Genomic DNA, 11,332 nt, shown 5'->3' with positions numbered 1-11,332 from the left:
ACTAGTATAGCGAGTCCGATTATTTCACTACTCGCTCATCCCTAGATGGCGGCAGTCCGGGGACTGCGGTTGTTGGTGAAATTGGGAGCTGGAGACCACGCCAGACAAGAATTCCCCTCCGGAGGGGGTTTCGGTATGTGAGGAGCTGGTGGCCGGTTACATCCTGTCTGTGCAGTGAGAAGTGAGATCGTCGTGTAGAAGAGCCACGTATGTGTGCGGCCATCACTGCTGCCCGGCGGGGACTGCATGGCAGACTGAGCCCAGAGGGACCGGGGGGACAGGGTCTGGGGGCATATGGGGGGCTCACTATATACTAGGGTGGATGGGGGGCTCACTATAGATTGGGGGGGCCAATATAAAACTGAGAAAGAATGGGCTCACTTTGAACTGGGGGGGGGATGCGGGCCATATATGGACCAGAGGTGGGGGTTCAATATTGACCAGGGGGGACAATATGGACCGGAGAGGGGTGTGCAGAAGTAGGTTGAGCAATATAGATCGGGGAGGGGTGTGCAGGGGAGGTTAGTATGGACTGAGAAGAGGGGTGTGCAGGGGGGGGCAGTATGGACGGGGGCAGAGGGGTGTGCAGAGGGGGGCAGTACGGACCGGGGAGATGGGGTGTGGAGGGGAAGGTGGGGCAATATGGACCAGGAAGATGGGGTGTGCAGGGGGAGGGGGAGGCTCTGGATGATTTACTGAAAGAAAAACTTTCAGATAATGAAGGTACGTTCCCTCAGACAATTTTGGCTAGATCCACGAGGTTTTCCCCCTTTTCCCTATGCCTGGCGGGGGAAATTTTCACCCGCCTGGTAATGGAAGATTTTAAAAAGTTGTCTACTAGGCGCAGTTTTGATAACTTAACCCATCAACAAAGAATTGCGCTCGATCAATTACAATCCTTTAATGATGTAGTTTTCAAGGCGGTGGACAAGGGGGGTAACATCGTGATCTGTCCAATTGAAAGTTATGAAAAAGAAGTATTCAGATAGCTGAGGGACCGTAATACCTATAGAAAACTGTCCTGTAATCCTGCCGCCTCCTTCTCGGACCAGTTACCATGCATATTAACTTCTGCCTTCGAGAAAGGCATTATTGACAAAAAAATTCTGGAGGGTCTTACAGTTAAGTTTCCAAGAGTTTCCACCCTATATCTCCTCCCCAAAATCCACAAGGATCCCGTCAGCCCTCCTGGACGCCCAATCTTGTCTGGTCTCGAAGGATTATGCCATCCTGTCTGTTTATTTATAGACTTTTACCTTAAGCCTTTGGTCGAGACCAGTGGCATACCGCCAATGGCGGCAGACGACGCGACTGCTATGGGGCCTGTGAGCCGGGAGGGCCCCATAGCAGTCCAGGGGTGGACATACCGCCGCCGGTGCAGCTGCTCCAGGTCCCCACCATGCAGCTGCACCAAGGGGCCCGCAAGGTGCAGCTGCTCCCTGCACGCGGCGGTCAGGGAGTGATCCCTGCAGCTCCGCTGGTGTCAGGAGGAGAATAGCGGCAGAGCTGGAGGGTTCGTCCTCTGCTTCCTCCCTGACCCAGGCTCGCGCAGCTTGATGATGTCATCATGCAGCGCGCGCCTGGGTCAGGAAGAAAGCTGCCGGCAACTAGGAGGATGCTGCTGCAGGGGAGCGAGCTGAGGTAAGTTTTTTTTTTTTTTTTTACTGAAATGCTGGGGAGGGGAGGTGGTGGGAGAGCAGTAATGGGGCTGATGGGACTGGGGAGAGCAATGATGGGGCTGGGGAGAGAAATATTGGGGCTGGGGAGAGGGCTGATGGGGCTGGGGAGAGGAATAATGGGGTTGATGGGGCTATGGAGAGCAATAATGGGGCTGATGGGGTTGGGGAGAGGAATAATGGGGTTGGGGAGAGGAATAATGGGGTTGATGGGGCCAGGGAGAGCAATAATGGGGCTGATGGGGCTGGGGAGAGCAATAATGGGGCTTATGGGACTGGGGAGAGGAATGATGGGGCTGGGAAGAGCAATAATGGGGCTGATGGGACTGGGGAGAGCAATGATGGGGCTGGGGAGAGGGCTGATGGGGCTGGGGAGAGGAATAATGGGGTTGATGGGGCTATGGAGAGCAATAATGGGGCTGATGGGGTTGGGGAGAGGAATAATGGGGTTGGGGAGAGGAATAATGGGGTTGATGGGGCCAGAGAGAGCAATAATGGGGCTGATGGGGCTGGGGAGAGCAATAATGGGGCTTATGGGACTGGGGAGAGGAATGATGGGGCTGGGAAGAGCCATAATGGGGCTGGGAAGAGCAATAATGGGGCTGGGGAGAGGAATGATGGGGCTGGAAAGAGCCATAATGGGGCTGGGAAGAGCAATAATGGGGCTGGGGAGAGGAATGATGGGGCTGCGAACAGCAATAATGGGGCTGATAGGGCTGGGGAGAGGAATGATGGGGATGGTGGGGAAGGGGAGAGCAATGACATGTTGCTGGGAGAGAGCAATGATGGGGGTGCTGGGAGAGAGCAATGATGGGGGTGCTGGGACAGAGCAATGGTGGGGGCCTGGGAGAGAGCAATGATGTGGGGCTGGGAGAGAGCAATGATGGAGGTTCTGGGACAAAGTAATGATGGGGGTGCTGAGAGGAAATGATGGGGGTGCTGGGAGAGCGCAATGATGGGGTGTTGGGAGAGCGCAATGATGGGGGTGCTGGGAGAGAGCAATGATGGGAGTGCTGGGAGAAGCAATGATGGAGGTGCTGGGACAGAGCAATGATGGGGGTGCTGGGACACATCAATTATGGGGGCTGGGAGAGAGCAATGATGGGGGTGCTGGGACAGAGCAATGATGGGGGTGCTGAGAGAGAGCAGTGATGGGGGTGCTGGGAGAGAGCAATGATGGGGGTGCTGGGACAGAGCAATGATGGGGGTGCTGAGAGAGAGCAGTGATGGGGGTGCTGGGAGAGAGCAATGATGGAGGTGCTGGGACAGAGCTATGATGGGGGCTGGGAGAGAGCAATGATGGGGGTGCTGGGACAGAGCAATGATGGGGGTGCTGAGAGAGAGCAGTGATGGGGGTGCTGAGAGAGAGCAATGATGGGGGTGCTGGGACAGAGCAATGATGGGGGTGCTGAAAGAGAGCAGTGATGGGGGTACTGGGAGAGAGCAATGATGGGGGTGCTGGGACAGAGCAATGATGGGGGTGCTGAGAGAGAGCAGTGATGGGGGTGCTGGGAGAGAGCAATGATGGGGGTGCTGGGACAGAGCAATGATGGGGGTGCTGAGAGAGAGCAGTGATGGGGGTGCTGGGAGAGAGCAATGATGGAGGTGCTGGGACAGAGCAATGATGGGGGTGCTGGGACACAGCAATAATGGGGGTTGGGAGAGAGCAATGATGGGGGTGCTGGGACAGAGCAATGATGGGGGTGCTGAGAGAGAGCAGTGATGGGGGTGCTGGGAGAGAGCAATGATGGGGGTGCTGGGACAGAGCAATGATGGGGGTGCTGAGAGAGAGAGCAGTGATGGGGGTGCTGGGACACAGCAATGATGGAAGTGCTGGGACAGAGCAATGATGGGGGTGCTGGGACAGAGCAATGATGGGGGCTGGGAGAGAGCAATGATGGGGGTGGTGGGACAGAGCAATGATGGGGGCTGGGAGAGAGCAATGATGGGGGTGGTGGGACAGATCAATGATGGGGGTGGTGGGACAGAGCAATGATGGGGGTGCTGAGAGAGAGCAATGATGGGGGTGCTGGGCGAGAGCAACGATGAGGGTGCTGGGACAGAGCAATGACGGGGGTGCTGGGACAGAGCAATGACGGGGGTGCTGGGAGAGAGTAATGATGGGGGTGCTGAGAGAGAGCAATGATGGAGGTGGTGGGTGAGAGCAATGACGGGGGTGCTGGGAGAGAGCAATGACTAGGGTGCTGGGAGAGAGCAATGACTAGGGTGCTGGGAGAGAGCAATTATCGGGGTTTCACTTTGCTTGTACTGTGAAGCCTTGTATGTTTTCCTTGTGTACATAGCCTTACAGTTAATTGGGGAGAGTCACAGAGACTGAATAATTTATATTATTGGCCGGTGGAGATTATAGTTAATGGGGGACACAGTGCTGCTTATCACTTTATATTTTGATTACTAAGTGGCTAATAGTATATTAATGTGGGGGGGGGTTACATATCTGTATACGAGGACACAGAGTGGGGGAGACACATGTATGTATACAATGTATGACCTTGTTATTTTCTAGACTGGAGATCATCGTGACAAGACGAGTCGTGGCTGGGAGATGTGGACATGAAGGTCTGACCAGATGGAGAAGAAGCAGCAGAAACCGGCTCTGATCAGATGAGACGTCAGCGGTAAGTGCCTGGATGTAAATATTATTCTATATCTGCACTGTGTGACTTGGATTGATAATGTTATCTGTAAAATCCCTTAGGCCACATTCTCACATTTCTGTGAAATGTCCGTGTGCTGCCAGATTTTTTTATCGGATGGTCCACGGACTCATACAGTTTTATAGATCCATTCACACATCCATGAAAATCACGGATCTGAGAATGAGATCTAAGAGGGTCAGAGAATGTCCTGTTCTGATCCGATTTTGAGGATTAGAATAGGACATGCTCAATGCGTCAGTAAAACAGGGCAGCACACCGACACTGCACACAGATGCAGGAATGTAGCCTTATTATGTATAGCACAGTCCCTTAGTATATAATGTACTCACTTACTATGTATAGCGCCATCCTTAGTTATATAGTTTCCTCTTTTATTATGTTTAACACCCTCCCTTATTATGTACCATCCTCTCCAGCGGCTCACAGTTGGGGGATCATACTGTGTTGGGGTCAGCATACTTTACCCTGGGAGTTGAGGTGGGGTACAGTAGGGTCATTATACTGTGCATGTGGAGGATTTCACCATGGGGGTTTCATACTGTGTTTGGGGGGCCCTTTTATTGGCATCACACTTTATGGGGCAATGAAAGAGAGATCTAGGACGTCAGCAGGAGGAAAATTACTATGTAAAGGATGGAAAGTTGTGAGATCTGATCTTTGGTGACCCCCACAATTATTTACATTTTTTTGGGGTGGGGGGGGCCCAATTAGAGCTTCTGCTTTGGGGCCCCATGATTCCTATGTACGCCCCTGGTCGAGACCCTTCCGTCTTATATATGAGACACGACTGATATGTTGAGCAGGGTTGACAGGATTTTTGTGGAGCCAGATTTTCTACTTGTAACTGCAGATGTAGAGTCCCTTTATACCTGCATTGGACACCAGGATGGACTTGAGGCGGTCCTCTTCTTCCTGGGGGGCAGCAACTGGGACAGCACAACCTGTGATCTGATACTTGAGCTGCTCCATTTCGTACTTACTCATAACATTTTTGCTTTCAAAAATACATTTTATTTACAGATGCGCAGCACTGCGATGGGCACGGCATGTGCGCCTTCATATGCTAATCTCTTCCTTGGATTTTGGGAGAGGACCCTATTTGGCAACGAGGGCGCACATGCCATGGAACCCATCCAGTGCTGGTATAGATATATAGATGATTTATTTTTTCTTTGGAAAGGGACGGTGAAGCAGCTTGAGCAGTTCATGGGTCGTTTAAATAAAAATTCATTTAATATCTAACTTACATACAGGGCAGATAAGAAGAGGTTGGACTTCCTGGACATTAAGTTGGAAGTAGATGATGATGCATTTATGCAGACAGATGTGTTCAGAAAGTCCACCTCTGTTAACGCCCTGCTACATGCGTCATCCGCAGATAGTGCGGCAACTATTCGTGCTGTCCCAGTTGGTCAGTTCCTCAGGAGCTGGTGGATTTGTTCATCCGAGGCTAAGTTTGATACGCAGGCGAGGGACTTGAGATCTCGCTTTGAGGACAGGGGCTATAGCCAGAGATGCATCAAGGCGGGCTATAGACGGGCTAAGAATACCTCACGGAATTCACTTCTTTACACTCCTAAATGACAGAGGTGCGATGGGAGAATTTGATTCATCTCTACTTACAATAATGAATGGCATAATATGAGCACTATTTTAAAGAAACACTGCCCAATTCTTAAGACAGAATCGTCTTTGCAATCGAGTCTACCAATCGCCCCTCTAATGACATCTAGATGTTGTAGAAATTGAAAAGATTTGTTAGTTAAAAGCTACTACACATCACCTGTGGCAAATTTGTTTGGAAATAGGGGTCCTAATTTGGGATTTTTTCCGTGCGGCCGCTGTCTCGCCTGCAGCAATGTCCTTTGCAGTTCTTCCTCCACGTCGGCTGATGGACTACGCCCAGGGGTGGATTAAGAGTAGCCAGGGCCCTGGGCAGTTTAGAAGGTGTGGGCCCCCCCACCAGGTACCCGATGTATCACGTGACATGTCACATGATCCCCTTTGATAGATCATGTGATAGGTCATGTGACTAACACAGATGCTTTGGTGACATCTGTAGACGGAAAATTATGGAAATTGTTTTCCATTATGTACACAGCCCTATACATAACATAGCACTATATATAGTAGAGCAGCGGTGGGAGATTAATTTTCTTGAGGGGCCACATGAGAGACCATGACTGTTGTGGAAGGTGAATCAATAGGCTGAAATTAATTCTGCTCAATATTAATAATATTAACAAAATAATAAAAAAATATATTAATTGTATGACTCAGACTATGTGCCCACGATGCAGAAGTGCTCCGGCTTTTTCCTGAGCGTTTCTGCCTCTCCCTGGCAGAAAAAACGCATGCGGATTGTACATGCGGATTGTACATGCGGATTGTACATGCGAATTGTACATGCATTTTTCCTGCCAGGGACATACGGATGTGAAGCGTTCTTCACATGCATTTCCGCATGCGGGTTGACAAGCGCTTTCCAAGCGATTTTAGCATCACTTGGAAAGTGCTCGACAACTTGGTCATACTATATAAATCCATGCAAATGGCATGGATTTATATACTGTGACGAAAAGAATGTTTAAAAATAAAAAATAAATCTATACTTACCTTCTGATGACCCCTGGAGTCTTGCTTCTCTCCATTCTCTCTTGTCGGGAGATCACGGTACACTGAAGGGCCTGCCGACGTCAGCGTTGCGTGACCCGTCACATGACTATAACGTCAGCGCAGGTCCTTCAGTCCATCGCGATCTGCCGGCATGAGAGGAAGAGCGCACCGGGGGCTGCCAGAAGGTAAATATAACATTTATTTTTTATTTTATTCTTTTTTACACAGTTTCTATGGTACCCGGGTCCGGAGGAGAATCTCCTGTCCTCTAGACCTGGGTACCATCCGCACATTGAAACGTGTGGATTCCGCATCTACATATGCAGTGATGCGTAATCCATGCATTCCAATGCAAGTCAATGGCGGTGAAAACGCAGCACTTCCCCAAAATAATTGATAGTGCTGCGTTTTTTTCCGCAATGATAATCCGCAGCGGAAATTTCCACAGCATGTGCACAGCACATGCGGATTATCATTGGGGAACATGGCAGACCTTCTACCAAGCATTTTTTAAGCATTTCTACAGCGTTTTTGCCGCTGCGGAAATGCTTAAACGCATCATGGGCACAAAGCCTTAATATTGAGCAGAATTAAGTATGCTGACATCCCCCTATATACAGTTTGAGCCCCTACATAACTCCCTAGATACAGTATGAGTCCGCACATAGCTCTCTAGATACAGTATGAGCCCCCACATAGCTCTCTAGATACAGTATGAGCACCCACATAGCTCCCTAGATACAGTATGAGCCCCCACATAGCTCCCTAGATACAGTATGAGCCCGTACATAGCTCCCTAGATACAGTATGAGCCCGAACATAGCTCCCTAGATACAGTATGAGCCCCCACATAGCTCCCTAGATACAGTATGAGATCCCGCATAGCCCCTATATACAATATGAGCCCACACATAGCCTCCTATATACAGTATGAGCCCGTACATAGCTCCCTATATACAGTATTAGCCCCACATAGCTCCCTATATACAGTATAAGCACCCACATAGCTCCCTACATAAAATATGAGCCCGTACATAGCTCCCTTCTCTGATCGATTGTCGGTTCCACAGCCAGCTCAGAGAATGGTCGAATGCAAAATGCAGCTACCTGGGAGACACCTCTGACCACCGCATGAGGTGGCCCGAAGGCACCCCCCTGACGGCTGTACCCAGGTCACATGCCCCCCCTTATTCTCCTAGGTATGGCCCTGTATAGTTTATATGACAATACATGACTGGTATCTATAGTATAATCAGGGATGTGTCCTTCTGCCAGAAGCCTCTATAGATTGTGCAAGTGCAATACCTGTGCAGTCTGGCCACAGACAGAAAGACACATCCACATCCCAGACAGGGATGAGGAGTGTGGCGCCGGAGATCGCGGTATGCATAAGCACTGAGCGCATACTGCGATCTCCGGCACCATAAACACATACGTGTTCGGTCCTGTCATCTCTGGAGAGGCCAGTGGAGGAGTGTGGCGCAGGTGCCGATTTCCGGCACTATTTTAGTGAAGACAAATATGAACAGTGTCTTCGACAAAATGGACAGCGTGGTATGCGCATGCGCGTACTTTGGCGCCATTTTGTTGAATACACTCTGCACATTTGTATTCATTCAAATGAAACCAGATATCGCGCTATGCGGACATGTGGAGCATGGACCAGAGTGAGGGGGGAGCATATACCAGGATGGGGGGAAGCATGGACCAGGATGGGGGAGCATATACCATAATAGGGGGGAAGCATGGACCAGGATGGAGGAGCATACGCCAGGATGGGGGAGCATACACCAGGATGGGGGAGCATACACCAGGATGGGGGAGCATATACCAGGATGGGGAAGCATAGACCAGGATGGGGGACCAGGATGGGGAAGCATACACCAGGATGGGGAAGCATACACCAGGATGGGGGAGCATATACCAGGATGGGGCACCAGGATGGGGGAGCATATACCAGGATGGGAGACCAGGATAGGGAAGCATACACCAGGAAGGCAGACCAGGATGGGGGAGAATATACCAAGATGGGGGACCAGGATGGGGAAGCATATACCAGGATGGGGGGCCAGGATGGGGGAGCATATACCAGGATGGGGGGAGCATATACCAGGATGGGGGAGCATATACCAGGATGGGGGAGCAGGATGGGGAAGCATATACCAGGATGGGGGACCAGGATGGGGGAGCATATACCAGGATGCGGGAGCATATACCAGGATACAGGGCCAGGATGGGAGAGCATATACCACTAAAAATGCTAGTGACCCAGGTGTAGAACAGGTTCAATAGCTAGTATGATATACTGTGATGCAGACATTAGATGTTATATGCTATACACATTGTTATATCCCATCTGATGTCTGTACCACAGTATACCATACAGTAATCAATATACTGGATGACATTTTTTGTACATGGGTATACACTGTACTTATCACACTTGGACCTGCCTACAGGACCTCACATTTTATATATGGAGCAGTATAGTATGTGACGTCCTGTAGGTTTAGGGTTGATCAGACAGTGCAGAATCCGCTCTGCTGATGTCTGTGGTCGCTCTGCAGGGGCTCAGTGTGATTTATTGCAGGACTCTGAATTTTCCTGCAGATCTGGTGACTCAGGAGCCGATGACCCAGAGTGACCTGATCTGCAGCAAAGGTCAGACTCCGGCCATAAGTCATACAGGGCCCCAGCAGAGCGGCCGCTGACTGGACACTAAGGGATCCGTGTGAACTCATCAGGAGGGGAGCAGCGTCCTGCAGCCCCCTCCTCACTCCAGACATCCTGCCCAGGGCCCGACCTCGAACTTGTATTTACCGCCATCCACTGATGCACGAGCTCCTCTCCGGCAGGACGAAGTGAATAAGCTCCAGGTGCCGCTGTGTGACGTCAGTCCTGGAGACACAGCCACAGCGTGCAGGGGCCGTGTCTGTCTCCCTGATGCCGCCGGCCGGCGTCTAATGGTAATGTGCGGTCCTCCTGCCCCTGCCTCTCCAGAAAACATTATAATGAGGGCGATCTGGCCATGGGCCCTGCCGGAGCCTCGGGCCCCAGGCGGTAGCCCAGATCGTCCTCATTATAATCCGCCTATGACTACGCCAATTTACAATCAAACATCATATCACTTGTACTAGTACAAATGTAGTTTATTATGCTACTTGCGGATGTTCAAAGATATACATCGGACTTACAACGCGAGAATTGTGGGTACGCATGCGGGAACATGTGTGGGACATTGCTGCGGCCAGGACAGCGGCTGATATTACCCAATTAAAAACTATCCCCTGACATTTTAAGATGCACCATGACTGTAGCCCCAAGTCCTTCAAGGTGAGGGGGATTGACCTTATCCATGCTGGCATATGGGGAAGAGATATAGGGAAACGTTTGGCGCAGTGCGAGACCAAATGGATTGTCACCCTGGGGACCCTAGTTCCATGTGGTCTTAATGAAGCACTCAGCTTCTCGTCCTTTTTATGTTATGACTTTATTGACACTTGCCACCACTGTCACCAAGCAGTTTGTGTCTTGTTTTTAATTTTCCTTTTATTTTTAATTTTATGCTACTTTAATTTTCTTTTGTGAATCCATCTGCAGGTTCTGGTTCCCTTTACCTGAGACTGATTCTATGCACATTCCTCCAGCAATCTGAGGCGGCGGATAATATCTACAGATGCTTACCGTGCTTTCTGCATACCATCATACAGCTCTAGGAATGATCAGCTTCAGTGAAGGATCGACAGAAAACAATTTCCTTGTACTTTTGTCTAGTCAAAATGTAATTTTATTAATTATATAATGATGATTTTTGTGTGTTTGCTGCATTTATGACATATTTATCGTATTTATTGCATATATAATGTAAACACACAATGCGTTTTGTCTTCTTTCTTCTATTTCCTTCTATTCTTCTGCATTCCTACTATGATGATGACCCTTTGGAGATTAGTCTCATTTTGTTTTAATCTCTACCTATACTCACCACTGGATCGTGAGCGCATGCCCTCTTCTCTGCCTCGTGGGCGACGTGCCCCGGCATCTTTATGGTGGTCTGGGCATGCTGGGAGTCTTTGTGCCTTCTGGTATGCTGGGGTTCAGCTTGACAGCTGGGGGCGGGCGTTCTGCGAGTGCAGTGATCTGTGCATGTGCCGCCCACCCGCTCTCGTTGGTGAGATAGGACCATGTGACCAAATCACATGGAATAAAGGTCCTACAGATGGGATTCCTCTACTTACCCTTGAGAAAGCGTGTGGTTAACACGCGAAACGTGCGTACGTAGGGCTCTGCACTTTCTGCTTGTGCTTTCCCTGGGGGGCTTCACCTGCCACATGGGTAAGGTTTATTTTTATTGAATTA

At 50.1% G+C, this 11,332-nt stretch overlaps 1 long non-coding RNA gene across 1 annotated transcript; it reads left to right on the top strand.

Annotated features, from left to right (window-relative positions):
* Window positions 1–1,553: 1,553 nt before the first annotated feature.
* LOC141252991 (uncharacterized) lies at window positions 1,554–10,960 on the top strand. Its single transcript, XR_012314182.1, has 3 exons — window positions 1,554–1,641; window positions 4,204–4,315; window positions 10,574–10,960. It is a non-coding gene; the product is annotated as an uncharacterized lncRNA (long non-coding RNA).
* Window positions 10,961–11,332: the final 372 nt, after the last annotated feature.

This window comes from Phyllobates terribilis, unplaced genomic scaffold, assembly GCF_046119375.1.
Source record: "Phyllobates terribilis strain yellow unplaced genomic scaffold, ASM4611937v1 Scaffold_2__4_contigs__length_985480577, whole genome shotgun sequence".
Taxonomy (NCBI): Eukaryota; Metazoa; Chordata; class Amphibia; order Anura; family Dendrobatidae; genus Phyllobates; species Phyllobates terribilis.
Note: the sequence above shows the minus strand (reverse complement) of the source record. Positions and strands in the feature narration are given on the sequence as shown.